At 44.3% G+C, this 15,773-nt stretch overlaps 1 protein-coding gene across 9 annotated transcripts in view; it reads left to right on the top strand.

Annotated features, from left to right (window-relative positions):
* Positions 1 to 15,773, top strand: part of tmem45a (transmembrane protein 45a) — a 114,944-nt gene that overhangs the window by 16,825 nt on the left and 82,346 nt on the right. For 7 of the 9 annotated variants that reach the window (XM_041211336.1, XM_041211335.1, XM_041211337.1 and 4 more), the window contains exon 2: positions 4,013 to 4,065. The exons of the other annotated variants lie outside the window; for them this stretch is intronic. The gene's annotated coding sequence lies outside the window, so the exon portion shown is untranslated. The remainder of the gene's footprint in view (positions 1 to 4,012; positions 4,066 to 15,773) is intronic. 9 annotated transcript variants of the gene reach the window in all.

Genomic DNA, 15,773 nt, shown 5'->3' with positions numbered 1-15,773 from the left:
ATGAATACCAACCAGGCCATTATACTGTTCATGAACTTGCACGATTGCATTCCTGAAAACATGTGCTTTGTCTATAAGGTTAATTGCAAAAAATTCTGGGGACAGTTCTGGGTGGTACTTTCAAATGTTTATTGTCATTTTTCTGGAATTCAAATATGATCTTCCACAGACATGAAAGAAGTTGCATCTATAAAGCTGCATCACATTCTCAGAAACTTCATACAGTTTCCTCGACAAAGGCAACACTTTCGCATTAGTCCAAAAAAAATGCTTATCAAGGAACGTTCATAGCAATGCTTCTGTGCACAAACAATTAATCTAAATGATGCGGAAGGATGCTCACAGCAGGTTGATGGGAACCATAGTAGTAAGCTTTGTAGCATGAAACAATCCAGGAAATTAATTTGAAACAAAAACAAAAATTCCTGGAAAAACTCAGCGGGTCTGACAGCATTTGTGGAGAGGAAGACAGAGTTAATGTTTCGAGTCCATATGACACTTCATCAGAAGAGTCCTGCTGAGTTTTTCCAGCAATTTTTGTTTTTGTTTCAGATTTCCAGCATCCGCAGTATTTTGCTTTTATCTTAGGAAAATAATTTACTGTGGTGGCAAGGCAGGGTATTCAGTTTGTTGTTACAAATGTGCAGAGGCAGCCTAGAAACATATAACCTTCAATTTCTGTTCTAACAAATGCATCAATGGAAATCCTGCCAGCCCTCAGTACAAAACTGAATGGGATCTAATTAATGGATTGATTAATAATATTGCATAAGATAATATGGCAACAAATAAAATCATGCTTCCATCAAGGTTATCGAAATCCCTCCAATAGTATTCCTCGGCCAAAAATAATAACTGGAACTCATTTTTTATCAGTGTAGTTTATCTAAGTATACGTTATGTAATTACCAAATAGAATGTTATTTAACATTGGAAATTTGAAGAAAATGGTTTTGTTTTTACTTTATTTGTGAAGTTCCCCCTTTTCCCTTTGTAATTTAATCACTTTCTTTGTCTTTGTGACCTGATTGCTCTGCAGCGAGAGGACAAGTGTGTGATGTGTTTTAAAAGACACTGCCAGTTTTGATGGGAGGTGCCAAGAACTGCCTAGGCGTGACCCCCCCCCCCCAATGTTTCTTCTTCAATGCTGGGCAGACAATATCATCTGCTAAGAAAAAAGAATCAGAAGTTGCTTGGAGCAGTATATCTACAGCCCATACTGTGAAACTGGGTAGATTTTGGCTACCAAGGTGGGTAGCTCGAGTCGGGAAATTTCCTGACTTGCTAAACCCACTTTGGTGATTTTCGCTCCAGGGGATTGGTGAGGGATACAGTCTGGCCTGCCGACCCCAGAATCAAAATGTAGGTGACCATGGGGGCGAGTGAGTGCCAAGGCAGATTCGCTAGGAGGCCTGCATTGATTCTCTAGGACTTCATCCTAGTTGTTTTAGAAGCTGTTTGGTCCTCGAGCTCTCACCTTCCCACACACCCCCCTCGTGCCTCCTCACATCCTCTGTGCCAACTCAATGCCAACTCATGCCCCAGCTACCCTCCCATGGCCCCGAAACCTTCCATGCCAATTCATTGCCAGCTCATACCCCCCAACCCTTTCCATGGCTCCTCATACCCTCCTTGCCAACTACATAGCCACTCATCCTTGGGCAGACCTCAGGAGCCATACGAAGATCAAAAAAAAAAATCTTCTAACAGTTCTCACTTCTATACACTTAAAAGTGGAAAATAAAATTTCCATTCTTAATGCCCATTCAAAGCTTTTAAATCTCAAGTGGCCAGTCTCTTGTAAAAACAAGAAAAAAACTTTGATTCAGGCACCACATCAAAGGCTGCTAACCCTTTAGTGGACTCTTTATCTTTGTCAATCAAACTGTGAACTTAGAAGCCCCTGCTGAGATAAATGTAGCTTTTGGAACTCAATTAAGCATTCATAATGACAGCCCTTGGGGAAATGTCAACAAAGAGCTCTATTGAAACTGCATGACTAGCAGTTTTCTTCTCTAACCTACATCTGCCAATCAAAGCAGTCCAGCAGAGGGCTTATTTTTTTAACTCACATTGAGAACTTCGGCCTGCTCTTTTTAAGTTTAAAGAGCAGGGTATTTAAAAAAATTTCAGATCATGACAGTTATGCAGACCTTATCTGCCCTTCAAGGGTGTTTATGTCTACTCCATCAATTTGTGACCCCCCCCCCCCCACCGCCACACTGCAGATAAAGGCGGTTCAGATGGCTCTGCTGAGTTTGGATTTCCCTCCTGTGTGAATCAAGCCTCACCCCCTTTCCCTACCAGCAAAAATTGGATCCGTTGGAAATGGGAGGTGGCATAGAAGCTTCCTGATTTGGGACTCGCCTGCCATTTTTATAGGTCTGCGGAGTCTTCCTGACTCTGCAAAAATATGGACCGCTATCTTAGCACTTTGCTCCAGAAAAGAACTTTTATAGATGAAGCTTGAAAAAAAACCTAATTTTGAAAGCAGGAAAGGTATTTCCATTCACATCAGTGAATTTTCCAACCACAAGTAACAAATGGTGAGATTATGGGATTTCATACGTCTAACTCTCTCTTTCCACATACATTTTAAAGTGGTCTCTTGTCTGATGTTGCCTATGGAAACTTGTGATGTGAGGATGCTATGTGACGCCTATTCCCACGCTAGTGAGCCTCTGGCACTCTGTTTACATGACAACTGCAATTGATGCATTTTAGTAACATCGCATTTATTTATGCTCTCTCCAATGGAGTGTAAGAGCTTATCTCTTGATTTCTTGCTTCTAAAGTATCTGTGGGTGCAAATTATATAGTTTAGACTTGTGTAGATAGCCCGGTTAGAATTCTGGCTGTGTTTGTTCTTGTTATGGTATACAGCACAAGCGTCGTACTCTAACGTGAGAAACATCGTATCCATGGACTGCTTTGGTAACAAGGTGGTTTGTAACTGTTGCAGAAGCTGTTTTTTTTCCCAGAACAGCAATTTCAAATTGAACCTAATCCCCTGATTTACTGGAGGAACCTTCATACCCTAGCATGTACTTTTTAGCCATAGTTGTACTGTATTTTGAAGTTGGATTTCAGGAATATGACATCTGCGAGTCTGCTCCTGGCATTTATGCTGTCAAACCTGGGGCAGAATTTTACGCTGGCGGGATTTTCCGGTCCCCTGAAGTCAGTGGACTTTTGAATGGCTCGCCGCATTTTATGGCTCTGTCCCCACCGTGACAGGCCGTAAAATTCAGCCCTGATTTCCATAAGCAGAAATGCCAGCAACTGGGTCCTAAAATCCAACTTAAAAGAAGGCCAATATCGAAGGTCCTTAAATTTACTTACTGCCTGGAATGTTAAACCCATTATGGTGGAAGGGGCATTGTGGCGACAATGACACATCATATTTTGGGTGCTGTGGTGGTTCTATCTGTGATTCTGGAACTGAAGCATTTCAGCTTGATTTATGGGCTATTTATATGAATGCATTTCATTGAAGGCAAAACATTCAAATCAGAGTAACATTTGGCGCTACTGCTCTGAAACTATAGGGCCAAATTTATGTAAGCTAATAATATATTACAGCAGAAAGGAAAGAGACCGTTGGCTCACTTTAATTTCTTTTTATCTGGTAAAGTTGAATGTTAATTGGTTACTAAAGAACTGGAAAACCCATGGCAGTCTATTTACAGCTGTTTTAAAGCTGTCTTAAAAGTGCTTGAAATGTCTCATCAGCTATACCATGTTGAGCATGCTCACATGCTGATGGCAGTTTCAGAAAGTTGGATGGAATTCAGCCACATTGAAGATTCATCTATAATTAATTAGCATGTAGCAAAGGCAAAAGTAACTTGATTAACAAGTAACTTTGTTTACTTGTCTCCCAAGAGGATGAGTTCTTTGTGAATGTCACAAAGAGTTTTGCTGCTGTGATCTGGAACATGTCTCCAGTTTAACACCATTGTGTGGCCTGGATCCTGGTTATGCACTGACTGATGTTGTTTGATCTCTCCAGGTCTACATAGAAAACTGCGTAGCCTCTTTTAAAAAAAACTGCTGATAGGATTGGTAAGCAAGTATTTTATTTTTGTAATATCTATTTATTTTTATGATCAGTACCAACTCTAAAACATAATGTGTGAGCATTATTATAAGGTCTGTTTCCCAGTCAGTTCTTATAGCAAAAATTGTGGCTGCTCAAAACCTTCAATAACGCTGAATAGTATTAGAGAAGGCATGAAAACGAACCAATTCATATGATGGACTCTATAAGAAATATGTACGTTGCTTATTTGATGTTTTGGTTTTCTTTTTGCTTGGCAGGAAACAGCAAAATACAAGAGCTTGCTAATCTGTTGTACGCTGACATTTGTTTCTTTTGATTGGGTCCTGATTATGAGGTGATATTGAATTAGGAGTCCTATTTGAAAATGTTGTCTGGAAAGATCTGTAAGATTTAACCTTTTCAATGCTCTATTGATTCCTCAGAAGCTCCTGGTACAGAACCAAATATTGATTCTTGTGAAGTTAACCATGAATTGCTTTTAGATGTTAAATGGCACTGCACAGATGTGCTCAAAGAGGGTTGTTGGTAGACATATTTTTATAATGTGTGAACACCATTCAGTAATTTCAGTCAAGCATCCTAAAGAAAGGGACTAGAAATGAAATGGATGTACTACCTGAAAGATGTGAAAATTGGCCAAAAATAGTGAGGAAAGAAGTATACTGCTCCTTTCAAAGTGCTTATGTATATAATGTGGGACTATTTCTTTAGTATAAAGCATCTTATATAGATGATGTATAATACAGGTCAGTGCTTGTGTGGAAAGTAAACATCATCGTTGGATTCATTGGGCTGAATGGCATATTTCTGTGTTGTAACTTCAATGTCTTTTTGTGCATTACATTATGGAAAATTCATCATTAATGCCACAGTTGTATTGTATTTGGATGCAATTCAAGTTCTTTCCTTCCATCTGACAATATTTGCACAATCCACAGATTCATCAAGTAACATGTATTAGAACAGATCTTGTTTGATGGTACATCGTTCTGAAAAATAAATTCATCCATGTGTTGAAGCAGATTTATAATCAATGTCACTTTTGCTGACCATAAACTCCATACAGACCATTTTGTAAATGTTGATATTTCTTGATTTGCAGCAGTTCCAGTCAGTGTCCACATTGCAACGAGTTCACTGGGAAAATTTAGATTAATTTAACTTCACACCTTACGTGTGTGGATCATTACAGCAACATAGATTATGCTCCATTGTGTCTTAACATTTCTGCAGCATACTTGCCATATCCTTTGTTCAGTTGCTTTAAATTTGAAGGAGGGAAATAAGCACTTCTGGATTTAATTCTGGGGAATGAAATGGGGCAGGTGGAGCATATTTCAATGGGAGAGAATTTGGCAAACAATGATCAAAATATATTAGGATTAGAGTGGTTATGGACAAAGAAAAACCCTGAACTGAAGGAGGGCTAACTTTACCGATGGATTAGAACGAAAGATAGGGCAGAATTTAATGCCCTCTCCCTTGGCAAGCTTGGTTGTTGAGGTGCATTCAATAAGGCAGGAGGCTGGCAGGTGGGGACCCCCTACTTTCCCGCCTCCATCCCAATGAAGTCCATGGTAGGAAGGCCTATGGATGGCCTTCCTGTGCTGTTGCCAATTGAGGCCTTTAAGTGGGCAATTAATAGCCACTTAAGGGCCTCATCTGCCGTCATTGGTATTAACACAGCGGTGGGTAGGGGTTCACTGTGCAGGGAGCATGACAAGCAAATCCATTGGCACTCAAAGGCACTCAGTGCCTGATCAAAGGACCTGATATCAGGAAGGCGGGGGGGGTTGTGGGGGGAGCGCTGCAACCTCTACCCCATGCCTCTCCTCCTCTCATCGCTCACCTTCGGACTGAGATCCATTGATGATGCTAGGCCTCGGGTGGGTGTCGTACCAGCAATACCCACCTCCTCCCCAGTGATGCAATTTCTTTGATTGGCCAGGAGCTCTCAGCGGGTGGGACTTCAACTCCCGGGGTCCTTGATCCCAGTGAAGTCTCACCACTGTCCAATTAACTGCCTGACTGGCACTTAAGATGACGGGCCCTGCCTAAAAGAGGCAACATGGGGCTCTCGCCGGCTCTGCGTCCAGCAGGCAAGACCCTTGTTGCTTCTATTAAAAACCACCCAAATGGTTACAGCACAGCAGGAGGCCATTCAGCCAGTCATGTCTGCAACATAAAAGGGAACTCAAAATTATTTAATAACAGTGTAAACAGTAAGAGTATTCAAAGAGCGTAGGATTGATTGGGGACCAAATAGGAGATTGTCTTGTAGAGTTAAATGGCATGGCTGAGGTACTAAATGAGTTCTTTGCATCTGTCTTCAATGAAAAAAAATGTTGCCACAGTAACAGTAAAGGAGGAGGTAGGAGACAAATTAGATTAGCTAAAAAAGTTAAAGGCCAGGATTTTCTCTTCGGCGTGTGGGGGCCGACGTGTAGGATGACATAGGGTGACGTTTGGCGAGTGTCCCGACGTCACCTTGTTCCATTGCAATATTTTAGTGGGCAGGCGCGAGATGATCTCTGATGCGTGCCCGCCATTAATTAATGGGCCACTTAAGACTCTTGAGGCACCAATTGACGCTGATTTTTAAGGGTCCATGCGATCTTCAGGTCATCACATGGGTGCAACAGGCAGGCGGGTAGGACACATTTTTATAAACTTCATCCACCGGCGGGATAAGAGGGGTGAGTGAGGTTGCGAGTGTTATTTGTCAGACATTTAATGCTTAAAGTTACTGCTACTTGCCTGTGTGAGCAAGAATACTTCAAAACTCTTCACAGCTGCTTGGGCAGGAGCAACAGGTTTCAGGTCAGGACTCTGGAGTAAACATCATTTCTGGGGCCTTGCTGGTTTCAGAAAGCCTTCCCTGAGGAGGAAGGGAGGGCCAGAAGGGGGAGGAGGCCAGGAGTCCACATTCAGCCTCCAGCGGAGCCACATTTAGGAGGAGAGCGTAGGCACAAGGGGCGCAGGGCCAACAGGAAGTCCAAGGCAGAAGGGGCCACAGAAGACGCCCCTATCCTGCTGCCAAGGCATACAGGCGGTGAAGTAGTTACCTCAATATGTCTGAGGTGCAGTGCTGAAGGAGCCTCCGCCTCTCAAGGGAGACAGTGACCTCCATTTGTCAGATGATCGGTTCTGAGATCTGTGCCAACTGTGTGGGTGAGCACCCCATGCCAGTGGCGCTGAAGGTCACGGCTGCCCTCAACTTTTATGCCTCCGGCTCTTTCCACGGCTCGGTGGGTGATCTTTGTGAAGTCTCCCTGTCAGCTGTCCACAGTAGTGTCAAGCAGGTGACAGACGCACTGTTCAGGCATGCATTGACTTTCATCCCTTACCCGGGATGAGGCCAGCCAGACAGAGCAAGCCAGAGGCGTCGCAGCGATTGCTGGCTTCCCCCCTGTCCATGGTGCAATCGACTGCACACATGTGGCCATCAAGTCACCAGCAGTTGTGCCTGATGCCTTTGTCAACAGGAAGGGCTTCCACTCCATGAAAGTGCAGATAGTGTGTGATCATAGGATGCAGATTCTGCAAGTCTGTGCAAGGTACCCAGGCAGCTCCCATGATGCTTACATCTTGAGACACTCCCAGGTGCCGAGGCTCTTCAGTGCTCCAGCCTGGCTGGATGGATGGCTGGTGGGTGACAAGGGCTGTCCCCTCAAAAGGTGGCTCATGACGCCTCTCTGCCATCCAAGAACAGAAGCTGAGCAGTGTTACAATTGGAGCCACGCTTCCACAAGGGGGGTAGGTCTTCTCAAGATGTGCTTCCGATGCCTAGACCTGGATGCTCAAGGGGTGCACTCCAATAACCCCCAGATCGTGTGTTACTGATAGTGGTTGCATGCTGCGCTCTCCACAATCTGGCGCTGGAAAGGAGCGACGCAGTGGAGGAAGAAAATGTAGACACTGTAGCTCTGGCTGCACACGAAGAGTCCAGTAGTGAGTCCAAGGATGTGCATAAACAGGAAAACACTGAGGGGGTAGACGCTGACCCAAGCATCCTCCATGGAGGGAAGGACACCTGGGAGGCTTTAATCCAACGAACCATCAGCTAGCCATCCACAGATGGACCTCCAACACAAGCCAGTGCTGCAAGCTCCATACTCGATACTTGACAGCAACATCTGCCTGGTTAGGAACATTAACTATCTGCCTTGTCAGTAAAGCTCAATGACAAACAAGTCACTCATAGCGTCATGGGTTCCTGTCCACCTGCAGAAATAAGGAATCACTCTGAGCCATGCTCACATATCAAAATTTAATGAATTAACAAAATGAAGTAGAAAATAAAATGAATTCAAAAGTGTTATGCGTCACACCAACTTGTCATCAACTAATAGCCGGGCAACATAAAACCACTGGTGAGAAGCCCATGGTGTGCTTAAGGTGCTTTAAGTTTACATTTCCAGGTGCTACGTCTAGGTGCCCCCATTTCGCTGGTACTGGCACCTGAGACAGCCTGCTCACTGTGCTGTCATGTTGGCCTCGATGACCTTGGCGGGCTTCCTCTGGCCTGTGGAGCCTTTGATGGCCCTGCCTGGGAGGGAGAGGCCAGTTCCACGGCTGGCACCTCCCCAGTCATGGCAGCTTCATCGGATCCCATGGTCACTGGCAGAGGGGTGGAGGAGCTGCTACCCTCATCCGGAGCACCCTGAGAGGAGCCCGCAGAGATGACAGGCAGCTCCTGCACCGACGTGAGGTCGCTTCAAACCTCCCTGCTCACCGCTGATGGATGGGCACCAAGCTGGGATACTTGCTGCCCAATCCATCTCCCACACTGCTGCCTCATGGACGACTCCAGAGGCACATCATCAGCTGTCGACGGAGCACGTGCCTGGTCCCCTCCAGTCCTCCCACTGCTGGCAGTCTCTGTCTCCGCCTGCACCTCAGGCGAGTGTGAAGTGCCCTTACTGCTGTGCCCTGGGACTAGCCAACAATCTAATTCCCACTGAGGTGCTGGTATCTGCCTGGCAGAGATGGTGTGATGCTGGTGAGTCCATTTGTTCAGGGCCCTCAGGTATCAGAGGTAGCCCCTCTGCCTCTTCCTCCCGGCCCTGCTCCGGTGATGCTGAAAGGAAGAACAAGGACATTTGATTAGTTCAAGTGGAGACAATGTCAATGTGCCTGCCTGTACCCCGGATCAGTGTGCACTCATCCTTCCATAATCAATGGTCAACCCATGTTGGAAGCTTCAATCACTGAACATTGAGCAGTGGCATGGCTGCTGGGAAATACATGGTGACCTCAATGCACAGCAATCTTACCTCCCCGTGGCACCCCAGCCTCATCACCGCCAGTGGACATGGGCACATGGCGCCTCTCCAGATCCATCACCTCCTGCTTATATCTGGTGATCACAGCCAACTGGGCTTGGCCTCTGCCAGTCCACATCCGCTCGGTGGCATTGTGTGCAGTCTTCTCCTGTAAAGGAGAGAGGAGCATTGATTAGTCCACCTTCTGTACCTGGATTCCTATCGCATCCCTGCCACCCCCACCTGAGTGGGACATTGCAGGGTCCAGTGAATCGTCACCCCGCAGCTGCTGCACACTCACACCAAGAAGCCAGGGTTGACCCCCTTGCCCACATGCTGCCTCCATCACATTTGCCACCACACGATCTAACTTTGCAAAGCAAGGAGGCACAAGGACGTGGAATGCCAAGGGCAGCAGCTGGATTGGTGCCTTGCCACCTGGAAGCTCCCCTCCCAGCATGTCAGCACCCTGACTTTGACAAATTTTGCAGTTCCAGCACTGCGCCTATGTACAGATCCTTGAGTACTCTGGGTGTCAGTCTAACACATGCTGCAGGTGCAGAACCCATCTCAGCACTACCTTCTCAGGGTGAACTACGCATGGGCAATATCTGCTGGCCCACCCAGTGAGGGAAACATGCCGTGAATGATTCAATGCTGTAACTGCACCCAGAGCTGAGGGGGTGCACTGGGGGGAAAGCCTACCTGCTGTGTTAAGTGACCTCTGCCAACATGGTACTCACCCTTCCCGAGCGCAAGGGGTCGTTGAAATGCTTCTGGCACTGGACCCCATGTGCGTTGCACCATGTCATGAGAGCTAACTATGTCTGCTACCTCCTCCCAGGCACATTGGGTCAGGTCGGGGGCCTCCTCCTCCCATCCCTAGGGACGAGGACCTCCCGCCGTGCAGCCACCTCCTCCAGGAGGGCAGCTAGGCATTCGTCAGAAAACTGAGGGCCTGGCCTGCTCTCCAGCAGCACTCTGGGAGCCCTTCTGTTAGCCATGATGAACAGCCTTTGCAAGGCTGCCTGCTTGCTATTTGAACAGGCGGCCGGGTTGCCATTGGACCCGGCGGTCATTGCATTCCTGCCGCCGCTGGCCCTCTCCCGCTATCCTCGGGAGATGCGCTTCACGCTGGGCGGGCCTTAATTGGCCCGCCCATGTAAAATGGCAGCGCGGATCTGATCACGGGTGGCGATCAACTCCACCTGTGCCCATGCCCCAACGGCCCACCCAACAGGGAGAAAATTCTCCCCAAAAAGTAGGTACTGAAAAGGTTGGCAGCACTCTAAATAGGAAAATTCAGCCAGTTCAGATGGGATGCATCCTAGGTTGCTAAGGGAAGTCAGGATGAAAGTTGCAGAGGCTTTGACCGCCATCTTCCAATCCTCTTTAGACATGGGAGTGATGCCAGAGGATTGGAACGTTGCAAATTTTACAACCCTGTTCAAAGAAGTGGAAGAGTAATAAAACTGACAACTATGGGCCAGTGAGCCTAACATCAGTGGTAGGGAAACCTTTAGTGACATTAATCTGGGACAAACTTAATTGGTGCTTGAAAAATAATGGGTGAGGTTTTCCGGCCCTGACGCAGGTGGACATCATCGCAGACGCTCCAAATTTTCCCATCCCTCATGCGACAACGCCCACCAGTGTCAGGGCTGGAAAATCCCACCCAATGTGTTAATAAATGATAAACAGTACAGATTTGTGAAAGCAAATCAGGTTTGACTAACTTGATTGAGTTTTTTGAAGTAATGGAAAGGTTGTGGTTAATGCCATGTATATGGACTTTCAAAAGGGCCTTTAGACTTGTTAGCAACATTGAAGCCCATAGAATTAAAGGGACAGTGACTTTGTGAATATGAAATTTGCGAAGAAAACAAAGTGTGAATGGTTGTTTTTCAGCCTGGGGGCAATTGTGCTATGGTGTCTCCCAAGGTCTGGTGTTGAGACCACTGCTCATTTTGATATGTTAGTAGGACTAATTGCATAGCTCTTTCAAAGAGCCAGCACAGAATGGATTGAATGGCCTCCTTCTGGTTTGTATCTGTCTATGATTCTTATAGTAACCTTACTGTTTTCCCATTGCATTATCTACAATGTAACCCAATCTTCAGGTCTCAAACATCCTTCTTAACACCCATTACAGCTGTTGAACAATCCCTAAAATTAAATATTTTCTGATGTTAGTATTAAACTTAATATTCACAGTCTTGAACCTGAGTGCTGTTGTCCTTCTGTTTTGGTAAACAGGAAGTATTGTTCCAAGTTAATTTTCCAGCTTAATAAAGCATTTTGCAAGCCTTTTTAATGTTTCTTCTGAGCTGTCTCCTTGAGAGTCCTAACTCATAACTCTTTTCACGCTAATGCCAAGGATTAGTCTTGTTATTTACCTTTATACTGCTTTGAGGACCTTGTGATGTCAACTCCCATACTTGTGTGGTCTAAATTGAGCAACTTGTATAACCACCATGGCAGAAAATCTGCTACTTGGGAACAGGACAAAATTCGTCATATGAACTTCAACATATTCATCTGTCTAATGTCTCGGATAATTCCAGCAGATGCATACATACAGTGAACCTCCCTTACAGTAACTGTCTGCCTTCTTTTGCAAACGATGATTAGTTGAACCACTCTCATTCTATCTCCCTTCCACATAATGTCAGCTTTAACAGATAAACCTGCTTTTGCTTTGTTAATAAACAAGCTTCATTTACTGAAAATAGATGGGAGGAGTCTTTACAGTTAAACTGAGGCTGTTTGCTGAGATAATTGTTTGGTGGCAAAATTACAGCTTCCAATTTTGCTCATGTCTACATTACATAGAATTTAGTATCGTTGCTTTGTTTGCTCCCTTTTGAAATTCCAGCTAGTATGTGGAAACAATATTGATTTTTATACATAGCCCCTTATTTGCCTGCTTGTTTTCGACTTAATATTTTAGAAAGTATTACTTCAGCAAGCACAGACACCCTTAACCAATCCAAACAAGGAGTACAAGCTATACTTTCAAATTACATTTTCCCATATTTAGGAGAGTGTAACTCGTGCTCTGTGCAACAGTGGCTTTCTCTTTTTGCTAATCATGAAACCTTTCCTTCTCACTCTAACCTGTATCCATTCTTCCTTTCCACTGGACAATGATCATTGTCTTTTATGTTTTGCTCAATATGCTCTTACTTACAATTTTGACCTGTCTTGTAGAGATAATGATTGATATTCTTTGTTTCTGTTTATGAAACAACAGTTATAGCAGTTCGGAATGATCCCTGGATGTTAAGTATTTTGATTGAGACAATTCTAAAAGAGGTGATAAAGTAAACATATACTGGAGCAGAGTGGAAGAAGGACGATATGAGAGCCATAGGCTTTTGGGAACTCTTATTTGTGATAGGGATATAACTTTAGGAATTCATATAAAATATCAGAATGGCCAAGGCAAAGCAGTATAGCATTAAGAAATTATTGACATTAATTGCCTTTAATATGGAGTGCTCCCAGCCTGTAAGAATAAAAGGCAGCAAAATAATCCACTCAAAAAATGGAGAGGAAGAAATGATAGTGTGAAGGTGTAGGTTGGGTGGTAATCCCAGTTACTGTTTTGTTCATCATTATACTGGAACTTGATGATGCAACTGCCATGGGAAAATAAACCTCACTAATTTTAAGCTCTAGTTGGTGTACCTAATTGACCACTGGGTAGTAGGTCTGCTTTAACTTGTTACAATACGTTTACAAATGACGTAAGGTAAGTTCCAATGAAAGGAATAGGAATAACCTCTTTGCTAAAATAGCAGAACATCTCACATGAACTTTTGTCCAATAAGGAGAGCTAATTTTTAAAAGCTGCCCCAGTCCCTAACCCAGCTGGTCCCATCTTTCTACCTTCTCTTTCCATTTTAGATGGAGTGCCAAATAAGATGATGAGTTGTTGAAACAGCCTTTGAGCATGTTAGGTTAGGTTCCAGGTGAAGAGTTAGGGTAACCTGAAGTAGGAATCAATTCTCTACCCGTCCATATTGCAAGTAACAGTGCTGGTGGAATAACAGGAGCCCTTCTGTGCTGATTTTTTAATGATATACTTTTAATAGACAGACTAACATTTGAATTACTTTATCAGAGTTACTGGGCTCACAATTCTGATGTTTTAGTCAGTTCTAAACTCAGCAGATCTAATGTGGTGGGGAAGAGGGCAGAATTTAGGATTTAGATAGGCGCATGCTGTTTTTGTGTCATCTTTAAGTCCTAGGCCAAATTCTGCTCAAGGTAAGGAAGGGATTGTGTAAAACATGCGGCACCTCCCGAGGTGGAGCCATGCAAATTATTTGTTTAGACCAGGATGGCATTGTATGTGGCATTCTCCACTTTGGGGTGGAATAATAAAAGGGTGGGACATCTGTCCACCCTCTGAATTTTCCCCAAGCTCAACCCATTTCCCTGGGTCATAGGTTATTACCGATGTAGGTAAGGTTCCTGATAGGAGCACTATCATCAAGCATCAGCCCACCTGGTCGCAAAATCCAATGGTGCTGCAGTGAGAAAACGCATGACAAAAGAATAAAGCTTATTCTCAGTCAAAGACAATTAAATTTGACCAATCTTTGAGAATTGTCATCAAAAATTGTGAAATTCCTACAATTTGGTTTGGGACCAATAACTTTTTGTTTAAAGTAGACAAAGTTTGAAATCCCCTAGAAGAATAAAGCCACAAGATTCCATGGTTTTAAACAAACAAAATAAAATACTATACAAAGTCAGAAAAGTAAAACAATTTACAATAACTATCTTATACTTTCTACCTCTAGAATTAACATGAGGTAAATATGAACTAACAGGCAAACAGTGGTTGAACACACTGCACGGCACATTAATTGGCGGATATGACCAAGACAGATCCCATGGATTTCTCAGCAATACGCCCAGACATCAGTGGCCACTGTGAGTCACAAAGTGTGTTTAAAACTCTGTCTCCCTCGTGAGGGAGTCCAACTCTTCACTTTCAAAGGTCTAACCCCTGAATTCCCTCAAAAGCCTTTCTGACTCAGACTGCCTCAAAGACTGCTCACCTCATGATGGCTCAAACTCACACCAGGTCCAAACTGCAACTAACTCCCTCGCCCAGATAAATTGAAACCAGAGAACCTTTTTAAGCTCCACCCTTTTCCATGATGACATAGCCTTTCATGATTCACTGAATGCTTTTAAACTAATTTAGTGCTAACGCCCAAAACAAAACATGTCTCTGGACTGCACTTTGCAAGTAGTGCAGACACCATGGCCTGGATTTTTGTCAAGTTGGGGTGACTTGGGAGCACTTTAAAAATGGTGGGCAGATCCTGATCCCTGGGATTGCCAATCTCATTCTGAACTTGTCTGATTTTCTGGAGTGCCTTTTAAAGGTGTGGGCTGGTCCCTGTCAGAAGCCCACATCCAGAAATCCTGACCTGGCTGCTTTCATTCTCCTCCAAAATTTTCATGGATTCAGGTCATGTTTCAGGTTCGCAGTCCCTCAGAGAAGTTGTGAAGCCTAGTCTGCATGAGGGAACCTTCTAAAAGGTAAATTCATTAGGTCCTCTTCATGCCTCCATGCCAGGTTTTGCCTCGTATCTATCCTTCAATGGCCTCTCAAGCCCTCTATGCTAAGCTATGCCCTTCCACCCACCCCTATGGCCCCTTATGCTAAGTTCTGCATTTCCAACCACCACCCCACCTGATGGCCCCTCATACTCTCAATGCTAAGGTATGGCACTTACATGCCCATTGATCCCCTATACAAATTATAGAACCATGAGCTGAAAAGTGACAGTAGGATGTGTAAAAAAAGTTTTAAATAAAAGTAACTTATTCATAACTTTCTACTATGTTAAAAAAGTAATTTCTCTGAGAGCCCAGACATCCATTATGCTTGTTTAAATACCTTCTTCCCAGGGAAAACATTGCTTGAGTAACAGCTCAGGCTCTCTGATCTCTGCTGTTAAGTTCACAGTTTATTTACACAAGGTTAAGTGGCTTCAAGGGTTTGTGATTTTTGTTTAAGATACTTTCAAGTTTCTGGATGATAAACACTTTTATTGCCTTCTAAGTGAAATAACTTTTTTAAAAATAGTAGAAAGTTAAGAATAAATAACTTTTTTAAAAGCTTTCTTTTACACATCCTACTGTCACTTTAGGGTTTATTGCTTTTTTACAGTGTGTAACGGGTCAATGGACCTGGAGGTGTTATAATTTGGCATTGGGAACCTGAGGGGTCATGGGGGTGGTGGAAGTGGCATAACTTGGGATAGGGGCCACGATGGACCATATGGGGGTGGGTTGAAGGGCAGAGCCTGGCATGGGGAGCATGAGGGGCCATGGGGGCGGGTGGGGGGAGCATGATGTAGCATGGATGGGGTATGGAGACTTTTTGGAGAGTGTAAGGTGTGAGGGTTGGAGGACCTATG

This window comes from Carcharodon carcharias, chromosome 18 (assembly GCF_017639515.1).
Source record: "Carcharodon carcharias isolate sCarCar2 chromosome 18, sCarCar2.pri, whole genome shotgun sequence".
In the NCBI taxonomy this organism is placed as follows: Eukaryota; Metazoa; Chordata; class Chondrichthyes; order Lamniformes; family Lamnidae; genus Carcharodon; species Carcharodon carcharias.
The sequence above is the reverse complement of the archived record's forward strand: the minus strand, read 5'-3'. Positions and strand labels throughout refer to the sequence as shown.